The sequence below is a fragment of the Narcine bancroftii genome, chromosome 1 (genome assembly GCF_036971445.1).
Source record: "Narcine bancroftii isolate sNarBan1 chromosome 1, sNarBan1.hap1, whole genome shotgun sequence".
Taxonomy (NCBI): Eukaryota; Metazoa; Chordata; class Chondrichthyes; order Torpediniformes; family Narcinidae; genus Narcine; species Narcine bancroftii.
In genome coordinates, this window is record NC_091469.1 from 42,612,915 (window position 1) to 42,631,241 (window position 18,327).

The window sequence follows — 18,327 nt, forward strand, 5'->3', positions numbered from 1 at the left end:
TAGGAAAGGCTTTAATGAGGGGTCTGATTGGTAGCAGTGCACAAGAGTGACCATATGGCATGAAGCTCCTCGGGGAGGGCCTCTTGTCAATAGTTGATGGACCATCCTTTTGACCTCAGGGCTAGGATGACTGCCTTCCAGATAACCCCATTTTTGCATTCAACTTGCCCATTGCCCCGGAGGTTGTAGCTGGTCATGCAACTAGACGCAATGCCTCACACTGCCAGGTTCTGGTACAGCTCCTCACTCATGAAACTGGACACCCAGTCGCTGGGGATGAAGGCCAGGTATCCAAACATGAAGATCTCTACGCCAGTGCCTTGATAACTGTTAGGTAAAACATCATGAGATGGGAATGTACAGGGCTGTAACAAGATGTGAATGCATCCTTGTACTTACAAGATAAGAGAGACATTGATGGATTGAGAGGCAGGAAGCTAGCAGGGAAAGGATAGCAACAGTTTTAGTCATTGGACAAGTAATGATATGATGATGTTCTAAGCATGTATCCAAGGGTATAAAAAATCACCATTTTGCTGATAACGGCAGAATGCATTCTCCGACTAACATGGTTGGTCGCAAGTGTTACAATCCGGTAATAAAGAACAAAGAACCCTGATTTCGACTCAGCCTGGTGTTTGTCTCACTCATTCATGAACAAAGCAGACCTAACATAACGGAGGCAGTGGAGGTGTCAGAGCAAGGGATAGTGAAGGGGAATGAGAGTATTCGTCTATAACCAAGAGGAAATAGACATTCTTATTCACGGAAGGCAGTGGTCCCTTGAAGTTGATACTGAATCGCTCGAAGGGCCGTGGCCTTCACCATGTGGGCCTGTGGTGGGTGGAAGAAGCATGGTTTGCACTCTGCACAAACCCTGCAGGACTCAATCATGGTCCAGATTTCTTGGACAGTGAAGGGGAGGTTCCGGGACTTAATGAAGTGATACAGGCCACCCAGGTGGCAAAGGGTGTCATGCAGCGCCTGCAGTTTGTCGGATTGCATGCTGGCGCAGGTCTGGGACAGGGCATCGGGGGTGTCATTGAGCTTTCCCGGCCTATACTGGATGACAGCTGAACGTGGCCAGCTCGATTCTGCAGCACAAGATCTTGTCGTTTTTGATCTTGCCTCTTTGGGTGATGCTGAACATGAATGCCACCACATGCTAGTCAGTGAGAAGGGTGAACCTCCTGGTAGTGGCGCCATTTTCAATGGCGGAGTGCCTGAGCTCTGAACCATGGAGGGACCTGGAGAAAAAGGCCACTCATCTTTCCCCTTGGTTAAGAGTGGCAGCAGTGGCAGTGTCAGAGGCATCGCACTCCACCTGGAATGGGTGTTCTCATCCACGGCATGCATTGTGGCATTGGCGATGTCTTGTCTGATGTGGGCGAAGGCCACTTGCACCTCTGTGGGGAAGAGAAAGGTGGTGACCTGGGCCAGTGGGCAGACCTTGTTGGAGAAGCGGGGGACCCACAGAGTAATACGACAAAAGGCCTAGGCACCTGTGGAGGGCCTTGAATGTGTGGGGGAGGGGCAATTCCATTAGAGGATGCATGCATTCTGGGTCAGGACTGACGACACCATGTTCCACGATGCAACCCAAGATGTCGAGGCGGGTTGTGTTGAACACACATTTCTCCCTGTTATAGTTGACATTCAATGCCTCTGCTTTTTGGAGAAATCTCTCCAGGTTGGTATTGTGATCCTGCTGGTCATGGCCACAGAGCAACATAGTCCAGGCATGGGAAGGTCATTTTTAGTTTGTGCTGGTCTACCATGTGGTCCATCTCCCGCTGGAAAACAGAGACTCCATTTATAACCCAAAACGGGACCTGACGGAAATAGTTAATGCGTCCATCTGCCTCAAGGGCAGTACAAGGTTAATCCTAGGCATGGATGAGGATCAGGTAGCAGACCAACTTCATGTCAATGGTGGAAAGACCATGTTAGAGATGTGGGGCAGTGGGAAGGCATCTAGCTGGGTGTGCCTCTTGATGGTCTGGCTATTATCGATGACCATCCTCAGTTTGCTGTCCCCCTTTTACTACTATGACCTGGGCTCTCCAGGACAGTTGCTGGGTTCTATAACTCCCTCTGCAGGAGTCGTTTCACCTCGGCCTTGATTTAAAAAGCCCTGTTGACTGCACGGTAGTGCCTGCTTTTGGCCGCTATTGGTTTGCAGTCCAGCATTAGGTAATTGAAAAGGGGTGGTGGGGATACCCATAGGGTAGAGAGACTGCAGGTGGATTTGGAACAGTCGCTGGACTTTGCATTGTAGACAGTGAGTGGGGGGAGTGGGTTACTGAAGGCAAGAATGAGGCTGTGAAGGTGACACTGGCAGTCTAGTCGCAGGATAACTGGGGCTCAGAACTTGGACATGACCAGTAGCCTGAACCCTTGCTATGTTTCTCCTGCACCCCCCACCCCCTTGTCAGGTTCACTGAGCAGCATCCCTGTGCCGTGATCAAGTGGTCCTGGAACGCCAATGCGATGGGGAAGTTTCCAGGGTACACCCTGAATTTCATTGTCCGGACCACATTTGGGTGTACAAAGCTCTCAGTTCTACTGCTATCAAACAAGTATTTTGCTATGTCCATCACTGAGCGCTTGAGTCCATGGGCAATGACCTTCGTCAGCATGGTGGATGCTAGGACAGCCTCCGTCGCTGTTCCACGATGGATGTGGTGAGCAGCAGTTGGTGGCTGGCCTTTGGAGCATGGGGTGTGACGAGTGAGTGGTCCTGTGTGCACACTTGTTGACCACAACGTCTGGTTGGCATGCCAGTGTAGCTCGGGTTGGTGCGGTTGGGGGTTGGCTGGTCCATGATGGCAGCGCTCAGGGGATGCACGCAATGTCGGCTCAGCCGGAAGTGACATCATCAGTGCAGATGGAAGTTGGGTTTCAAAGTATGGTGGTGCCTGTGGTGAGCACAAGGCAGTAGTGTGGTTCAACGGGCGGGCTGGAAGTGACATCGGTGAGGGTAGAAGTGATGGGCAGGGTAATGGTGTTGCCTGGCACTCATATGTGTGCTGGGCTGGTCGCGGAGGGTCGCAGCATTCCCGGTAAGTTGGAGAGGCCCACCTTAGTGAAGTTGCCTTTTTTCGCCACATCAGAGCAGAGCGAGTTCTTCGTGGGGTAATTCTTACCCACACAGGGACCAAGAGTACTTACAGCAGTGGCGATCATGTCTTCCTTGTGCGGCCCTTCGGCGACTGCTGCTATTGTCAGCATTGGCCAGGCCGGTGAGTGGGGGAGGTGAGCATCAAAGGCCTCTACATAATGAGCTGGATCTTCTCGAGAGCAGACCACTTCCATGATCCTGATGAGGGAGGCATTGTTCTCCTTGACCACAGGCCTCGCATGCATGTATCTCAAACGAGTCGCTCCACTTCCCCAGCAGTCACATCAGCTTCAATGGTGCATGGGCATGCGAGCTCTCGCAGAGCCCCCAGGTAAGCGCCGGCCGTCTCACCTGGCTGATCTACTCTGATGCTGAGCAGATACTGGGCATAGAGTATATTTGTCAAGGGCCAGTACATACCTTCCAGGGTGGCCATTGCAGGTTCAAAGTCTGTGCTGTCTCTGATGGCCCAGAAACCACGGGGGCCCAGCTTGGTGCATAAGACTGTGAGCTTTTTCTGGTTCATATTGATGACCTCCACTTCAGTGTGGATGATTGCCTCGATCGCATGATTCCAGATCTCAAAGTATGCTGGAGCGTCCGGGTGCTGAGATTTTATGTCCAGCCTCTCAAAGGTGAAGAATCTCTCCATGGTCCTCAAAATTTTAAGCTGATTGAATTGTGGTGCAGCAAACAAACACAAAACTCGATAAAACTATACTACAGGCTTTAATCAGCTTAAAGCAGAATACCAGGTCTGTATAGCCTCTGGTTCCACAGTGCCTGACTGGTTTAGGAAGGGGCCGGCTCGAGTCTTTATATGGGCCGGTGATGGACAGTCAGCATAATGGGGCCAGCCTCCCAGGTTGCCTACCTGCAGCTACAGTGGTTGTCCCCTGCAGTAGGCTGGTAGGAGTGCAACTATAGTAGTGGTGGTATCACGACATCTAATCCATTCCTAATGGAATCTTGTCATTAATGCTTTAGCATTCATTATGGTCATAATCCTGTGTTTCAGCTTTACTTCCCTGACAGCTTTTTATACAGAACACCTGGCACAATATACTTCAATATAGCCACTTTTGACATGCAATATTTGCTCAGAATGTGCAAACTTTAGCATAGTCATCATGCTATCCAGCAAAATAGAAGATCCCTTCAATGTGACAGTGAGACTGGTCTCCACAACAGTCATGCCCAGCTGTATTGTCCTGAATGGATGCATCAATAACATCAACTTGAGTTGGGAGAGGTGGAGTCTTTGGTGGAAATCAACAGGTTTCCTTGACCTGATGGCCTTCATTTAATAGCATTCAGAGACATACAGCATAGAAATGGACCCCATGCCCACCCATGTTATTCTAGCCAACAAACACATACTGAATTTGCATTAAAACCACTTAGCAGCATTGGGTCCATAGCCATCTGTGCATTTGTGACACAAATGCTCATCCAAATACTATAAAAATGTGTAAGAGCACTTGCCCTTGCCACTCTCTCAGGCAACATTTTCCAGTCTAAATGAACAAAAATCCCTCAGATCCCTTCAAAATCTTTTCTTGCTGTGAAAGCTTCTTCCCTCTAGTTTTGTATATCTCCATTATGTGGTCCAGATTTTTCTCTATCAACCTTATCTATGCCTGTAACAGGCCCTTCTTCAGACCCATTGTTTCAAGGAAAAGAAACCCAGCCTATCCTGTCTCTCCTCCAAACTGAATCGAAAGCATAGTTGCTGGATGCATCACAAGATGATTTTCTCAAGATCAGAGGAAACTACAGAAGATAATGAATGCAACTCAGAAGGTAATAAAATCATCCCTCCCCTCCACAATCTCCATCTACATCTCCTACTGCCCAGGAAAGACAACAAATATAGTGAAGGACCCATCACATCTCCATCCCCAGAAACGCTCTTTTCTCTCTCCTCCCACTGGTGAGAAGGGTCTAGAATGTGAAATCACTCACCAACACGTTTAAAGATACTTTCTTCTCCACACACATCAGGCTCCTGGATGAACCCCACTACATGCTGCTCATGCTTGGAACTAATTAATCTTTCTTTTCATTGTAACTCTGTACTCCATAAATTGTGCTCTTTATACAGCTGTATGAATATTAGAGATAACCTGTACAACTGCTAGCAGAAGAACCCTTCTACAAGAGGCCTACAAGATTGAGAGGCATAAATAGGGTGGAGAGCCAGCACCTGTTTCCTAGGACAAGATCAACAAACACCAGAGGAAATATGTACAAAGTTAAGGGAGGGAAGTTTAGGGGAGACAGAAAGTTGTATGGTGCTTGGAATGTCTTACTGGGGAAGGTGGCGGAAGCTGAAACATTGGGGACATTTAAGAGATTCAGACATATGGATGAAAGAAAAATAAAGGGTTATGGGGTAGGGAGGGTTTAGTACTTTTTTTTAGGAAGGATATATGGGTCGGCATAACATTGAGTGCCAAAGGGTCTGTGCTGTACTGTTCTATGTTCTCACTGTACCAGGAATGTGACAAATAAATAAAACTATAAACAATAAACTGTCAAGCTAAAAAGGGTTAGGCTAATTTGCTTGGTGATGGGAGGCAGAGAGTGAAGTTGGCAGGATGTTTTTCTGATGGGAAGTCTGTGACTGGTGGTGCACTGCAGGGATTAGTGCTGGGAACATTGGTGTTTGTGATAAATAATCAACGATTTGAACAGAAGACCCATGATTAATAAATTTGCACGTCACAGAAGTTGGTGCAATGTGAGAGCAAGGAAGGTTATCTCAGATGAGAGCAGGTTATCAATCAATTATAATGTTGCCTGGAGCATTGGCAGATGGAATTTCATTAAGCCCACTACCAGTCACATCTACCCCTCCCCACCCGCCATAGAGGAGTGGCCACTTTGGTGAGGCGAAAGTGGCAGCTAGGTTAGTAAGGTTTGATAGAGTGTTGATTTCCCACATGTAAAAGACCGCACTGGTATGTCCTTAAAGGATCCAATGAATCATTCAGATTTTTTCATTTAAAGGAACAGTTTGCCACAATCTGAATAAACAGCTAGTTACCGACCAAGAGAAAAATGTATTTAAGAAAGACCCAATTGGCCACACACCACACCATCAATAACAAGTACAGTTTAGAGTGATAAGAGAAAGAGAAGCGAAGAGAATTCCTTCAATGTCACTGAGTGTCTGTGGATTCACCTCCAGCACTCCCACAGCCTCGACAGCCACACATACTCCTCTTGAATCCATTGGGAATCCAAGCTCCAGGTCCAAACTTCCAATGCAATCAGGAAGTCTTGTGCCCAAGGCCCTGACACACACCTCTCCAGGGGCTGGTGCTGGCCTTGATAATCCCCTCATCCAGGAGTCATCATACCTTCGCCTTTATAAACACCCTGTCCTCCTCACTGTATCACCTGCTTTTTGTAGCGACTGGCTTACAGTTGGGGGTAAGATTGGCAAAGAGTGACGGGGGTTGATGTGGAGGGTAGAGAGACCATGCATTGGTTGGGCCAGCGAGGGTGGGGGGGGGAGAACAAAGCGGGCAGTTAAGGAACTGCAAGTTGCTGACTATGAGGGGTGGGAGAGGGCCATCGCATTGCTTATTGACACTCTAAATGGCACTGGAAGTCTAGCTCCAACAGTACCAGTGCACAGAGCTGCGGCATAATAAGGAGCTTTAAGTCTCTACATGTCGTGTTCTGCATGGTTAGCAACACCGTAGTGCAGCTATGAATTTCTGCAGAGTCATACTTTTAGGCTAGGGCAATGATGGAGGCAACCAGTTTAGCCTCAAGGGGGTAACATTGGACAGTGTCTGGATGAATAAAGCTCTCGGTTCTCCCTCGATCAAAAGGAATTTAGTTACTTGGTGTTTTTTTTTTTTGTTTTTTGTTTTTTTTTTTTTTGGTTGTTGATGAAGATGTCCATCATGGACCTGGTGAGGTCCTCGCAGGAATTCGTTACCTGATTCGCCCAGTTGCTGTCTGCGGATGGCCAGCATATGTCTGGCGAATACTATGTTAACTTTCTCCCCGTATTCTGTTAGTGTTGGTAGCCACGATTCTGGCTGAGTTTTGTAGGAAGACCACGAAACAGTCTAGCCAGAGTTCGAAGGTGTCTGAGGCATCAGCCTACTATGGATCGATCTCCAACTTGTTGGGTTTCAGGAGTTGGTCCATTATTAGGAATGAAAACAAAAAAATTGTGAATGAAATTGACGTGCCGTAACTAACTCGAGAGGCTGAGATTGAGTCACTGATCTACAGGCCTTTAGTCACAGTGGACAAGCATCTCATTGTGTGTCATGACCTGGCTCTGGGTGATGGAGACTTTATACAAGATTAAAAGTATGTCTTCGCTCTTTACTCTCCCAGATATGCAGCAGTGGCAAGGATATTAATAGCTAGTCCTTTCTAACATCCCCAGCAGCGCCTGCAGGGCCTGCTTTTTGCTCATGCATTGAAGAAGTGCTCAGACCAGAAACCTCGGTTTTATATCTTTACCCCCTATGGATGGTGCAAGACCTGATGAGCTGTTCCAGCATTTATACATTTTTACTGCAATCACAGCATCAGCAGAAATTTGTGTTTCACTTATATTTAAGGTTATCTCAAAAAATACTGAATATACTGAGATAAATTCCACTGTGAACAGACCAACAGATTATATTCAATATTATGTAGAGCCATGTATAGAGAATAATTAACAGAGGATAGGAGTGCAATGGAAATGAAGAAAAAGGGAGATGGAGGGAAAGAGAACAGGAGGTCCAGAAGAAGAGAAAAGGCCTCATCACCTGAAAATAGAAACTTCAACACTCATAGCATTGGGCTGCACACTGCTCAGGAAGAATATGAGCCGATACTTTAATTTGCTTTGGGCCTCACTCTTACAGTGTAGCTGGCCCAGGTCACAGGGGTCGGTGAGGGAATGGAAAGAGGTGTTAGAATGAGATGCAACTGAGAGGTCAGGATGGCCTTTGGAGACAGAACATGGATGCATTGTGAACTGATTCCCAAGTCTGCACTTGGTCTCACCAATGTAAAGGAGGTCACATCAGAAGCACTGAATGCAGTAGATGACTTAATAGGAGGTGCATGTGAATCTTTGCCTCACCTGGAAGGATTGATTAGGTCCCTGGATGGTTGTGAGGTAGGTTGTGTAAGAGCAAGTATTGTACCTCCTGTGGTTGCAGAGGGGAGATATCAGGGGATCACAGAGAGGTGGGTGGGGAGGGATGAGTGGACAAGAGAATAACAGAGGGAGCAATCCCTGTGGATGTCAGAAGGGGTGGGGAGGGTTGATGTGATGAGTAGTGGAGACTAGTTGCAGCTGATGGAAATGGTGGATAATATGCTGGATGCAGGGTGAAAGGTGTGGATAAAGGGACCACTATCCCTGTTCTGTTTGGAAAGAGGAGTGGGGAAGGAATACAAGTGAAACTTTGAGAGATGGTGGAAATGCCTCTGTTGACCACAGCAGAGGTGAAGCTGCATTGATTAAAATAGGAGGACATTTCAGATGTTCTGGTATTGAAGGCCTCACCTTAAGAGTAGATGTAGTAGAGAAATTGGGAGAAGGAATGGCACCCTTACTGGAAACAGGGTGGGAAGGGACAGTCAAGGTAGTTGTGGTTCAGTGGGCTTGTAGTCAGTCAGGATATAAGCTTGCCTCTGGAGATGGAGACCAGATAGATCTCAAAGAAGAGAGAGAGTTGTCAAAAACCGTCCAAGTGAATTTCAGAGTTGGGTAGAGGTTAATAGCATAAGTTTATAAATTGATAAGTTTATAAGCTTGAATGCTTTTAGCTATAACTACTCTTTGCAGACGATGCCGCTTTAGTTGCACATTCAGAGCCAGCTCTTCAGCGCTTGATGTCATTTTTGCGGAAACTGCCAAAATGTTTGGCCTGGAAGTCAGCCTGAAGAAAACTGAGGTCCTCCATCAGCCAGCTCCCCACCATGACTACCAGCCCCCCCACATCTCCATCGGGCACACAAAACCCAAAACGATCAACCAGTTTACCTATCTCGGCTGCACCATTTCATCAGATGCAAGGATCGACAATGAGATAGACAACAGACTCGCCAAGGCAAATAGCGCCTTTGGAAGACTACACAAAAGAGTCTGGAAAAACAACCAACTGAAAAACCTCACAAAGGTTAGCGTATACAGTGCCGTTGTCATACCCACACTCCTGTTCGGCTCCGAATCATGGGTCCTCTACCGGCATCGCCTACGGCTCCTAGAACGCTTCCACCAGTGTTGTCTCCGCTCCATCCTTAACATTCATTGGAGCGACTTTATCTCCAACATCGAAGTACTCGAGATGGCAGAGGCCGACAGCATCGAATCCACGCTGCTGAAGATTAAACTGCGCTGGGTAGGTCACGTCTCCAGAATGGAGGACCATCGCCTTCCCAAGATCGTGTTCTATGGCGAGCTCTCCACTGGCCACCGAGACAGAGGTGCACCAAAGAAGAGGTGGAAGGACTACTTAAAGAAATCTCTTGGTGCCTGCCACATTGACCACCACCAGTGGGCTGATATCGCCTCCAACCATGCATCTTGGCACCTTACAGCTCGGTGGGCAGCAACCTCCTTTGAAGAAGACCGCAGAGCCCACCTCACTGTCAAAAGACAAAGGAGGAAAAACCCAACACCTAACCCCAACCCACCAATTTTCCCTTGCAACCACTGCAACCGTGTCTGCCTGTCCCGCATCGGACTTGTCAGCCACAAACAAGTCTACAGCTGACGTGGACATTACCCATCCATAAATCTTCGTCCGCGAAGCCAAGCCAAAGAATATCAATGGCAGTTATTCATCAATGTAGGCTAAGATTAATGTATGTTGCAATTTATGACTAGATTAGCATGCAATTAATAGAGTGGTACTTAGAGGAATTGACATCTCTAACAAATATGACCACATTAGCATGAGAAAATCCTCAAGAAACTCAAGGTCATTGCATCTAGCAACCATTTAAAGGTACGCAACAGGTTAGAACTAAAACAACAACAGATATCACATTCATTCATGCTGTTAGGGTCATAGTAATGGAGTTATACAACACAGAAACAGGCCTTTTGGCCCAATCTTTTCACATCAATCAAGTAGTCTTACCAAATTTAGTCCAATTTGTCTATGTTCATTTCATATCCTTCTAAACTCTTCCTGTTGATGTACCTGTCTAAAAATATATTTTAAAAGTTGCAATTATCTTACCTCTAGCATCTCAATCCAGATATCCACCAACCTCAGGTGTGTGTGTGTGTGTGTGTGTGTGTGTGTGTGTGTGTGTGTGTGTGTGTGTGTGTGTGTGTGTGTGTGTGTGTGTGTGTGTGTGTGTGTGTGTGTGTGTGGGGGGGGGGGGGGGGGGGGGTGAAAGATACCCCTTGGTTCCCTTTTAAACCTTTGTCCTGTCGTCTGAAACGATGCCTTCTAGTTTTAGGTTCCCTTACACCTGGAAACAAGCTATGACTATTTACCTTTTCTATGCTCATCAAGATTTTAGAAACCTCTGCAAGGTCACTCCCTCAGCCTCATACACTCGAGGGAGAAAAGCTCAAATCCATCAAGCCTCTCGTTATAATTCAAATTGATCATTCCCAGCAACAGCCTTGTGAATCTTTTCAGCCTGCCTTTCTAGCTCTATGATATAGCTGGGTGACCAGATCTGTGCAAAGCAATATAACTGTTGTCATGTCATGCTAACCTGCACAAGCAATCACTTTCAAACAATAAAAAAAGACGGCTCCTACAGAACTGGGAGCATCGACAGATGTTATCTTTCACTATGCAGGTTGGCTCACATTCTTCAGCTTCTAATGTGATATCCTACCTTTAAGGTTGCCTTTGTAAGTATTGCATGACCAAAGCAATCAGAAAAAGAATCCTAAAGTGGGAATCAATTTAACCTTGGACAGTATCCTCAGTCATTGCCAGATTAACGTGGCAGCTATGGAATCAGTGAAATTGTATCACAATCATTTACTCCACTGCAGTGAGGCAATATCTTGCATTGTTTACTGTCCCCCACCCCTGGCATTATCATCTTCCTCACACGTCTGACATGAAATGCACAACATTAGCAACTTTACTCACACGGTGGGACATGTTGTAAGGAAGCAATTCACATAGGCAGGCACAGGTTATGAGTACCTTGCATATTCTGTGAGAGGGTACAATGGGACTGCTAGTTAGCAACTTGCTTGGCTATTCACTCTCCAACAGCAGTTAACTGCTAGGCACAGAATGTGGCAAACAAATCGTAGAAATAAGAGACTGTGGGCTCTCTTTGTAAACTTTTCCAGCTGTTGCTCATGACCAGGAGTGGGGCAGTAATCATCTCAGCACTGAAGAGCAAAAGAGGAAGAGCTACTCCACATGGTGGACTTTATAATGCAGTAGGCTGGAGAGTCTGGCCCAGGCAATTACTCGGTGATTAAAGGGGTTAATGGTGTGCACCAATGGGTGGGCAGAGTCCAACCTTGATTGGCAGGTGGTGATTTCCCACCAGGTTCCAATGGAGAGGTCATGTGATCCTGCACAATCCACATTCCCACCAGGTTCCAAATGGAGAGGTCACATGGACCCCCCCCCCTGCCAAAATCCAACTCTACTATCTTAGGAAGAAGGTCACAACATGGGACTTGCTCTGAGAGAGTGCAGGAGGCAAACAGAGATAGACTGGGAAATTGCCATGTTTTTGTTCCAAGCTAGTACAAAAAATGCTTTAAATACCAATGGGGAAGGCAGGACTAGAGGAATGCATTGCAGCCAATTAACCTAACAACCACATGCCTTTGGGATGAGGCTGGAAATTGAAGATGATGCCATGTGCCACGGTGATACAATATTTGCATAGTTTTTTTTCTAATAATTTGAGATTTAGACTATTAGATTGATTTCTGTTGTTTACTTTTGACCAATGGCCCTGAATCATGGATCACTGAACACCTTCCACACAGGAAGACAAATGGTCTGTCTGTCTGTGATTATGTGTCTCTGTCTCTCTCTCTCTCTCTCTCTCTCTCTCTCTCACATCCATCGTGTATTTAAGACAGCACTTCTCACATTTAATATTTATAAGCTCTTTAATACATTTCTAAATTAATCACTTCCTTGTTAATTACTATTGCATGTGTTTGAGAAATTTAATATCAAAATTAATGATACTCCCTTGAAACACTGGGGGGAAAAAACCCAGAAGGAATGCCTATCCTTGTATAAACCCTCTGTTCAATTATTGGAATTGAGGCCCATTCTATGCTGCTGTTTCTTCATTTATAATATGACGTCTCCTTGAACAAACTCTTATAAATTGCATTGAAAATCTCAGGCAACAACTTTACTGATCATCAGCCATTTGATGTTTGAAAATGTTTAATAAAGTAGTGAGTGTGACAGATTATAGATATGTATTGGGGAGATAAATTAGGGCAGGTTTTTTAATGTAGGTCACATACAAACACTTCAAAACAGATCTCATATAAAATATTGGAGCTCTACTCATGCTAGACAGCCTGGCTCCAAGAGCCTTTGCAAAAGCTTTGGAGAGTGCCCAAGAGACTTCATTAATGGATTATTGTTTTGAAAGGCCACAGAGGAAAGAAATCAGAGGAGTAGGTTCGAGGCCATCGATTGTCTGGGAGTGCTGCTTGCTATTCTAAGAGGGTCATGTGGTTTTTGTAAGCACAGAGGGAGTTAAACGGGCTTTTCTCTGAGAAAGATCAGTTTGCAGTTTTACAGTCAGCAGCAACAGCTGGGACTGGAACAGGACAAGCTGGAAAACTTGTGGAAAACCCCCATTGGAAGACGGGTTGTGAATGTTTAGTTCAGCCTGGTCAAAGCCCTTGTAATTCATGCAAGAGGACTGGCAGCATGATGTTTCACTTGAAATAAGAGAAACAAAAAGGAACTCTGTGGTGACCTAAAAGAAAGAGGCTATCATCTGGAAAACCCTGATGGGGCAAGTTTCTTTGGCAAGACACTGACGTGACTGGTTACAAGGAATCAGTTGTGGGTATCCAGCGAACAACAAATCTCTTTCTGAAAACTGACATATTTGAGCTGCTTGAGTGGTAACCATTTATCTTTCAAGCACCGAAGCTTGGTGAACTTCATAAATGTTAAATTCTGTGCACAATATAAGAATTTCCTGCAACCAGTAAACTTGGAGGAATGAGAAGTGAGATTGGAATGTGAATCAAAGAACTTTTCTGAACTTACACACACATTACATACACGTGCGCTTAGAATTAGAAGGGAGTTAAGTTAGGTTAGTTAATTCAATAGTGATAAGTTAAAGTGTGATTCTGTTTTCATGTTTTAAGATAATTAAAAGCAAATTTTGTTCAAGTATTTGTCTTAGTGAATATCTATTGCTGCTGGGTTGTAACAGAGGTATTACAGTATCTGGGCTCCTAATGACACATAGGATATTATTATGAAAGTGGCTCAAAGAGTGAGAGATTAGCAAAAAGAATGTTCATGCGTAGATTGCATTGAAATGGGAAAAAATGAAAAAGAGAAACTTGATTATTGGCAGGTCTGACCCTTACCTGGTTTGTAATCTGAGAAATGATGAGAATATACTATCAAATATCAATGTTAAAACTGCCTTCACCTTATTTTGTTGGATGGATTTAAGGACAGACATCAGGTTATTTCTTATCTTCTAAAGCAGAAGTTGAACCAAATCTGAGCACCCAACTTCACAAAAAAATGACTAATTCAGACATATACTTTCTCCCAGCTCCAGTGACTTTGGTCCATTCTCAAACTTGGGTGCAGGCTGCGTAGAGTTTGGACATTCACATGATTGCCTCATGTTTTTTTCTGGGTGCTCCAGTTTCCTCCCACATTCAAAAGGTGTGCTCCAATAAACAGCCCCTCGTGTGTATGGGTGGAAGTAGAATTTGGGGCATTAATCTGTTAGGTGGAAATAAGTGGGGGAATCTGACTGATGGCATTACTATGAGTCCCATTGGGCTGAAAGGCCATTTGTGGTGAAAATTTGTGAATTATATGAGAACTTATGGCTTCAATTGATCATTGAAAACATTAAACAAGTGCCAAAAGATAAATTCCATTAATTAAGCAGTTTGGAAGCAAAGAGGGAGGATCAATTAATTATTCTTCCCTAAAATGGTCAAGTTATTTATGGGTTATGTTGCTATAACATCTCTACAACTAAGTATGATATTGAGTGTGTAACCTTGAAAAATGTTAAATGTGCTGATTTCACCTATTAGCCAATAATTTTTCATATCCCCTCTGGGAAGAATCAGCTATCAATGGTTTTTCTACTGCTTACAATGTTTTTGTTCTGGTCTATTATATACTTTGGCAATGACTCGAGTACATAGCTTGAAGTGCAGAGAACTTTCTATATAGACTTATACAGAACAAAAACGGGCCCTTCAGCCCACCTTGTCCATGCCAGGTATTATCTATAAATGCTAATGCTACTTTCCAAGAATTTTCCATAGCTTTTAAGCCATGGCATTTTGGGTAGTCACCCAAAAATTTCTCACATATTGTGAGAGTACCTGCACCATCCACTCTGACAATATGTTCTAGTTGTCAAACACGTTCTTGGTGAAAATCTCAAATCCTCAAAATAGCTCTCATCCTTTGTTTTAAACCTATACCTTCTGCTTATAGACACCTACATAGAGGGGTAAGTTCCTGCCTTTCTCCTTATCTATATGCTTCATAATTTGGAATACATCAATTTAGCTGCCCATCTACCACCATCGCTCCAAAGCAAGCCAACACAGCATAACTAGTCTTTCCTGGCAACTGACGTGTTCCATTTCTGGTAATGTCCTGGTAAATCTCCTCTATAGGGATATGGACCATGGACAAACAGATGGGATCAGTCCGCTTGGCATTATGGTCAATGCAGACATTGTGGATGAAAGGCCTTTTCCCTTTTTCAATGCTGTACTTGTTCTCCACATATTTGCTGATTAAATCAGTGACGGCAATGGTGCATTCGATACAGCTGGCTGCTGAGTTCTTGAGTACAGAGCAATCTACTGACTTCACGCAGTCATTTAGGACAGTTTTCTCAGGCTAGAGAAATAGGGCTTGTCCATTCCACTGTTTTCACATTTCTTCATCATTTATTAAACATCCCACCACCTGATTCCTCCCAGCACTTGCATTTCTAATTAGTTTAAAGCCAGTATGTAGCCTTATTTATGCTTTATCCCAGTGTGGATCGGATAAAACTTTTTGTGATTGAACTGCTCTCTTTTTTCTCCCCGGTACAGGTGTCATCGCTCCAGAATTGCAATTCACTTCTGACCACACTACTCAATAAGCCAATGCATTTATCTTATTAACTCTCTGCCACTTTGCACAAGTTTTCAGTAATAATTTAATGATTATTACCCGTGTGGTTCTGTTTTTCTTGCCCCAAGGTGCTCATAATCCCTCAGAGGAAGCTTCTTCCTCATCTTACCTACGTTGTTAGTCTCATTTGCTCTATCACAACTGGATCCTCCTCTTTCCATTCTGCATTCTCCACAAGCCCAGAAAAGAAATCCATAACCCTGGCACTGTGCATGCAACACACATTCCGTACTCTGTCTTTGCTGCAGGGACAGCAAGGATAGCGCAGCAGTTTGCACAACGCTGTTACAGTGCTAGCGACTGGGGTTTGAATCCAGCGCTGTTTGATATCAGTTTGTACATTCTCCCCATGTCTACGTGGATTTCCTTCAGGAGCTCTGGTTTCCTCCCATCGTTCAAAAATGTACCAGGGTTGTAGATCAATTGGGTGTAACCGGCTGGCATGGGTTCATGGGCCAAATAGGCAGTATGTCTAAATTAAAAATTTATCATATCTGTTGTCCTAACTATGCTATTACCTATGACTATACATTTATGCACTGCTTAATGCCTGTTCGGGCAATGTCCAACCACATATACGTCTGTGACCCCATAATTATTCAGTTACCTCAAGCAAGTCCACAGCAATTTAGAAAAAGTGATCACTGGCTATAGGAAATTTTATACTGTATACCCAAACTGATTCGACTGTTCCGCTCTCTCCCCACAGCCCCATGTCCGTCCCCACACTGATTCCACTGCCCTGCTCTCTCCCTATAGCCCCCTGTCGCTCCCTACACTGATGCCCCTGCCCTGTTCTTTCCCCACAGCCCTGTGTTGGGCCCCACAGCTCCGTGTCTGTCCCCACACTGATCCCACTGTTTCCCTTTTTCCCCCACAGACTCATGTTGGTCCCCACAGTGATCACATTGCCCCGCTCTCTTCCCACAGCCCCATGTCAGTCCCCATACCAATCCCACTGCCCTGCTCTCTCCCCACAGCCCCATGTCAGTCCTCACACTGATCCCTACTTACAAATAAAAAGTTTACAGATATACTACAGTATCCCATATAGCTTTGTTAAGTGTATAGTTCACACAACATCCACATCACGTAACATCCAATTTCATAGCACATGTTGTTGGCGTTAGCAGCGCATACCTGAATTAATTTCTCTCTTCACTACCCCCCCTCCCCCCAGCAACCCAACACAGGAATGACCCCTCTACCATGGTGCTTTGAACAGTTTGTATGTCCTCCCTCCAATCATACCCTCATCCAAACAGGGAGAAGGAACCTTCTGCCAACCAGGCAAAGGTTAGGCCTAAGGTCTTCTAGAACTGATCGAAGAGTCATGAGTGCTGCTTGGAACACAGTGACTGAGTAATAATGTGGTGGAACATTGTATTACAGTCATTGTTCTGATTGGCCCACTCCTGAAACTGTAACTCCTCTCCCTCCAGGATTCTTAATAAAGGCAGTATCACTCAATCCTCTCCCTCAGTACTGTCTTGGAATCAGGCCAAGAGCATGTAAGATATGATTAAGTTTATAGTGATTAAAGCCTGTTAATCTTGACTTCTGGTCTGTCGAGTCTAATTGATAGTGCTACAAACTTACTATAAACTTACATTCAGGAAGAGGAAGATAAGAGACACCTGCTGGTTGTACAAGTCAGCCACCGCCTTTTCCAGATGAATTGAGATTGTGATACTTACTCAGCTGCTATGGGGTTCCTGCAAAAGCAGTACCAGGGCCAGGTAGTTTCTGGGCAGCCATCAACAAGCACCTGGTGAGTCTGTTGGCTAATACATTTGAGCATTGGAGGAGTTGGGGAAAGCTTGTGGTTGCACCAGCATCATGGCAGCCGTCTACCAGGAGGAACTGATCAGGGACCCTTGCGTGGCTGGGCTTGGGTCTGATCATATCAGATAAAGACGCTTGGAGAAGGGTGATCGTACCCAGCAGGATGTGGCCAATCTCACCAGGGCACTAGAGAAGGCCCAACAGAATGCGGAGGCTTACTCCATCAGCTGCGGGGCCACCACGTGGGGAGTTCAGGTACCACCATCTTGGGCTGCCATCGACAGCACCTTAAGTGCTATTATTGCAGCCAGACGAAACACCTGTGGAAGAACTGCCCTGTCAGAAGTGTAACCTGCCCCAACTGTGGAAGAAAAGGACACTACACAAGTCTATGTAGGTCTAGCTATTCCCCTTGCAGCGCCGCGTGTGAACAGTGACCATCACTTCCAGCCCCATTTCCAGTCATGGGAAATAGCGTGATGGGGGCCTGAGCACGACAGTGAATTCACTTCTGGTGGCGACCGTGTGCGAACTATCTTCAAGGTGGACATCGAGGGGGCAGCTATCTTCGAGGCGGACATCTTGGAGGTTGCCGATGAGCACATACAGTAGCAGTGAGTCAGACAATGAACTGACACTGGTATCCATCGTACTGGATCAGAGCAGCCCATATCAATTAGCAAGGTCCACCATGGACATTGAGGTAAATGGCCGTATAACAAACTACTTGTTCAACATGGGAAGCACTGAAAGCTTCATACACCCAGGTACTGTAGAGCACTGCTCCCTCACAGTGACCACAGTCCAGTGTAAAATCTCATTAGCCTCCAAATCCCATTAAACTGAAACCTGAGGGAGCTGAACAGTAACACTAACCGTGGGTTGCATGAAGTACAAGAATTTTAAATTGCTTGTGATGCCACAACTCACTTTCAGTGCCAACTTAAAAGTGTTCTTAGGACACTGCCCTAAGCAAATGTAGCCCCTGCTGAAGCTCCCACTCCCCCAAAACCTCAAAGCCCTGAAAAGATGCCTAGATTCTTTTCATACAATGCTCAATGG

The 18,327-nt window shown here is 45.3% G+C and overlaps 1 long non-coding RNA gene across 2 annotated transcripts in view; it reads right to left on the bottom strand.

Annotated features, from left to right (window-relative positions):
• LOC138735970 (uncharacterized) overlaps positions 1-16,819 on the bottom strand; it is a 30,264-nt gene extending 13,445 nt beyond the window's left edge. The window contains exons 1-2 of one of the 2 annotated variants that reach the window (XR_011340053.1): positions 16,732-16,819; positions 10,240-10,306 (exon numbers count right to left, since the gene is read on the bottom strand). This is a non-coding gene — a long non-coding RNA (uncharacterized lncRNA). The remainder of the gene's footprint in view (positions 1-10,239; positions 10,307-16,731) is intronic. The other variant, XR_011340048.1, reaches the window with a different exon arrangement.
• Positions 16,820-18,327: the final 1,508 nt, after the last annotated feature.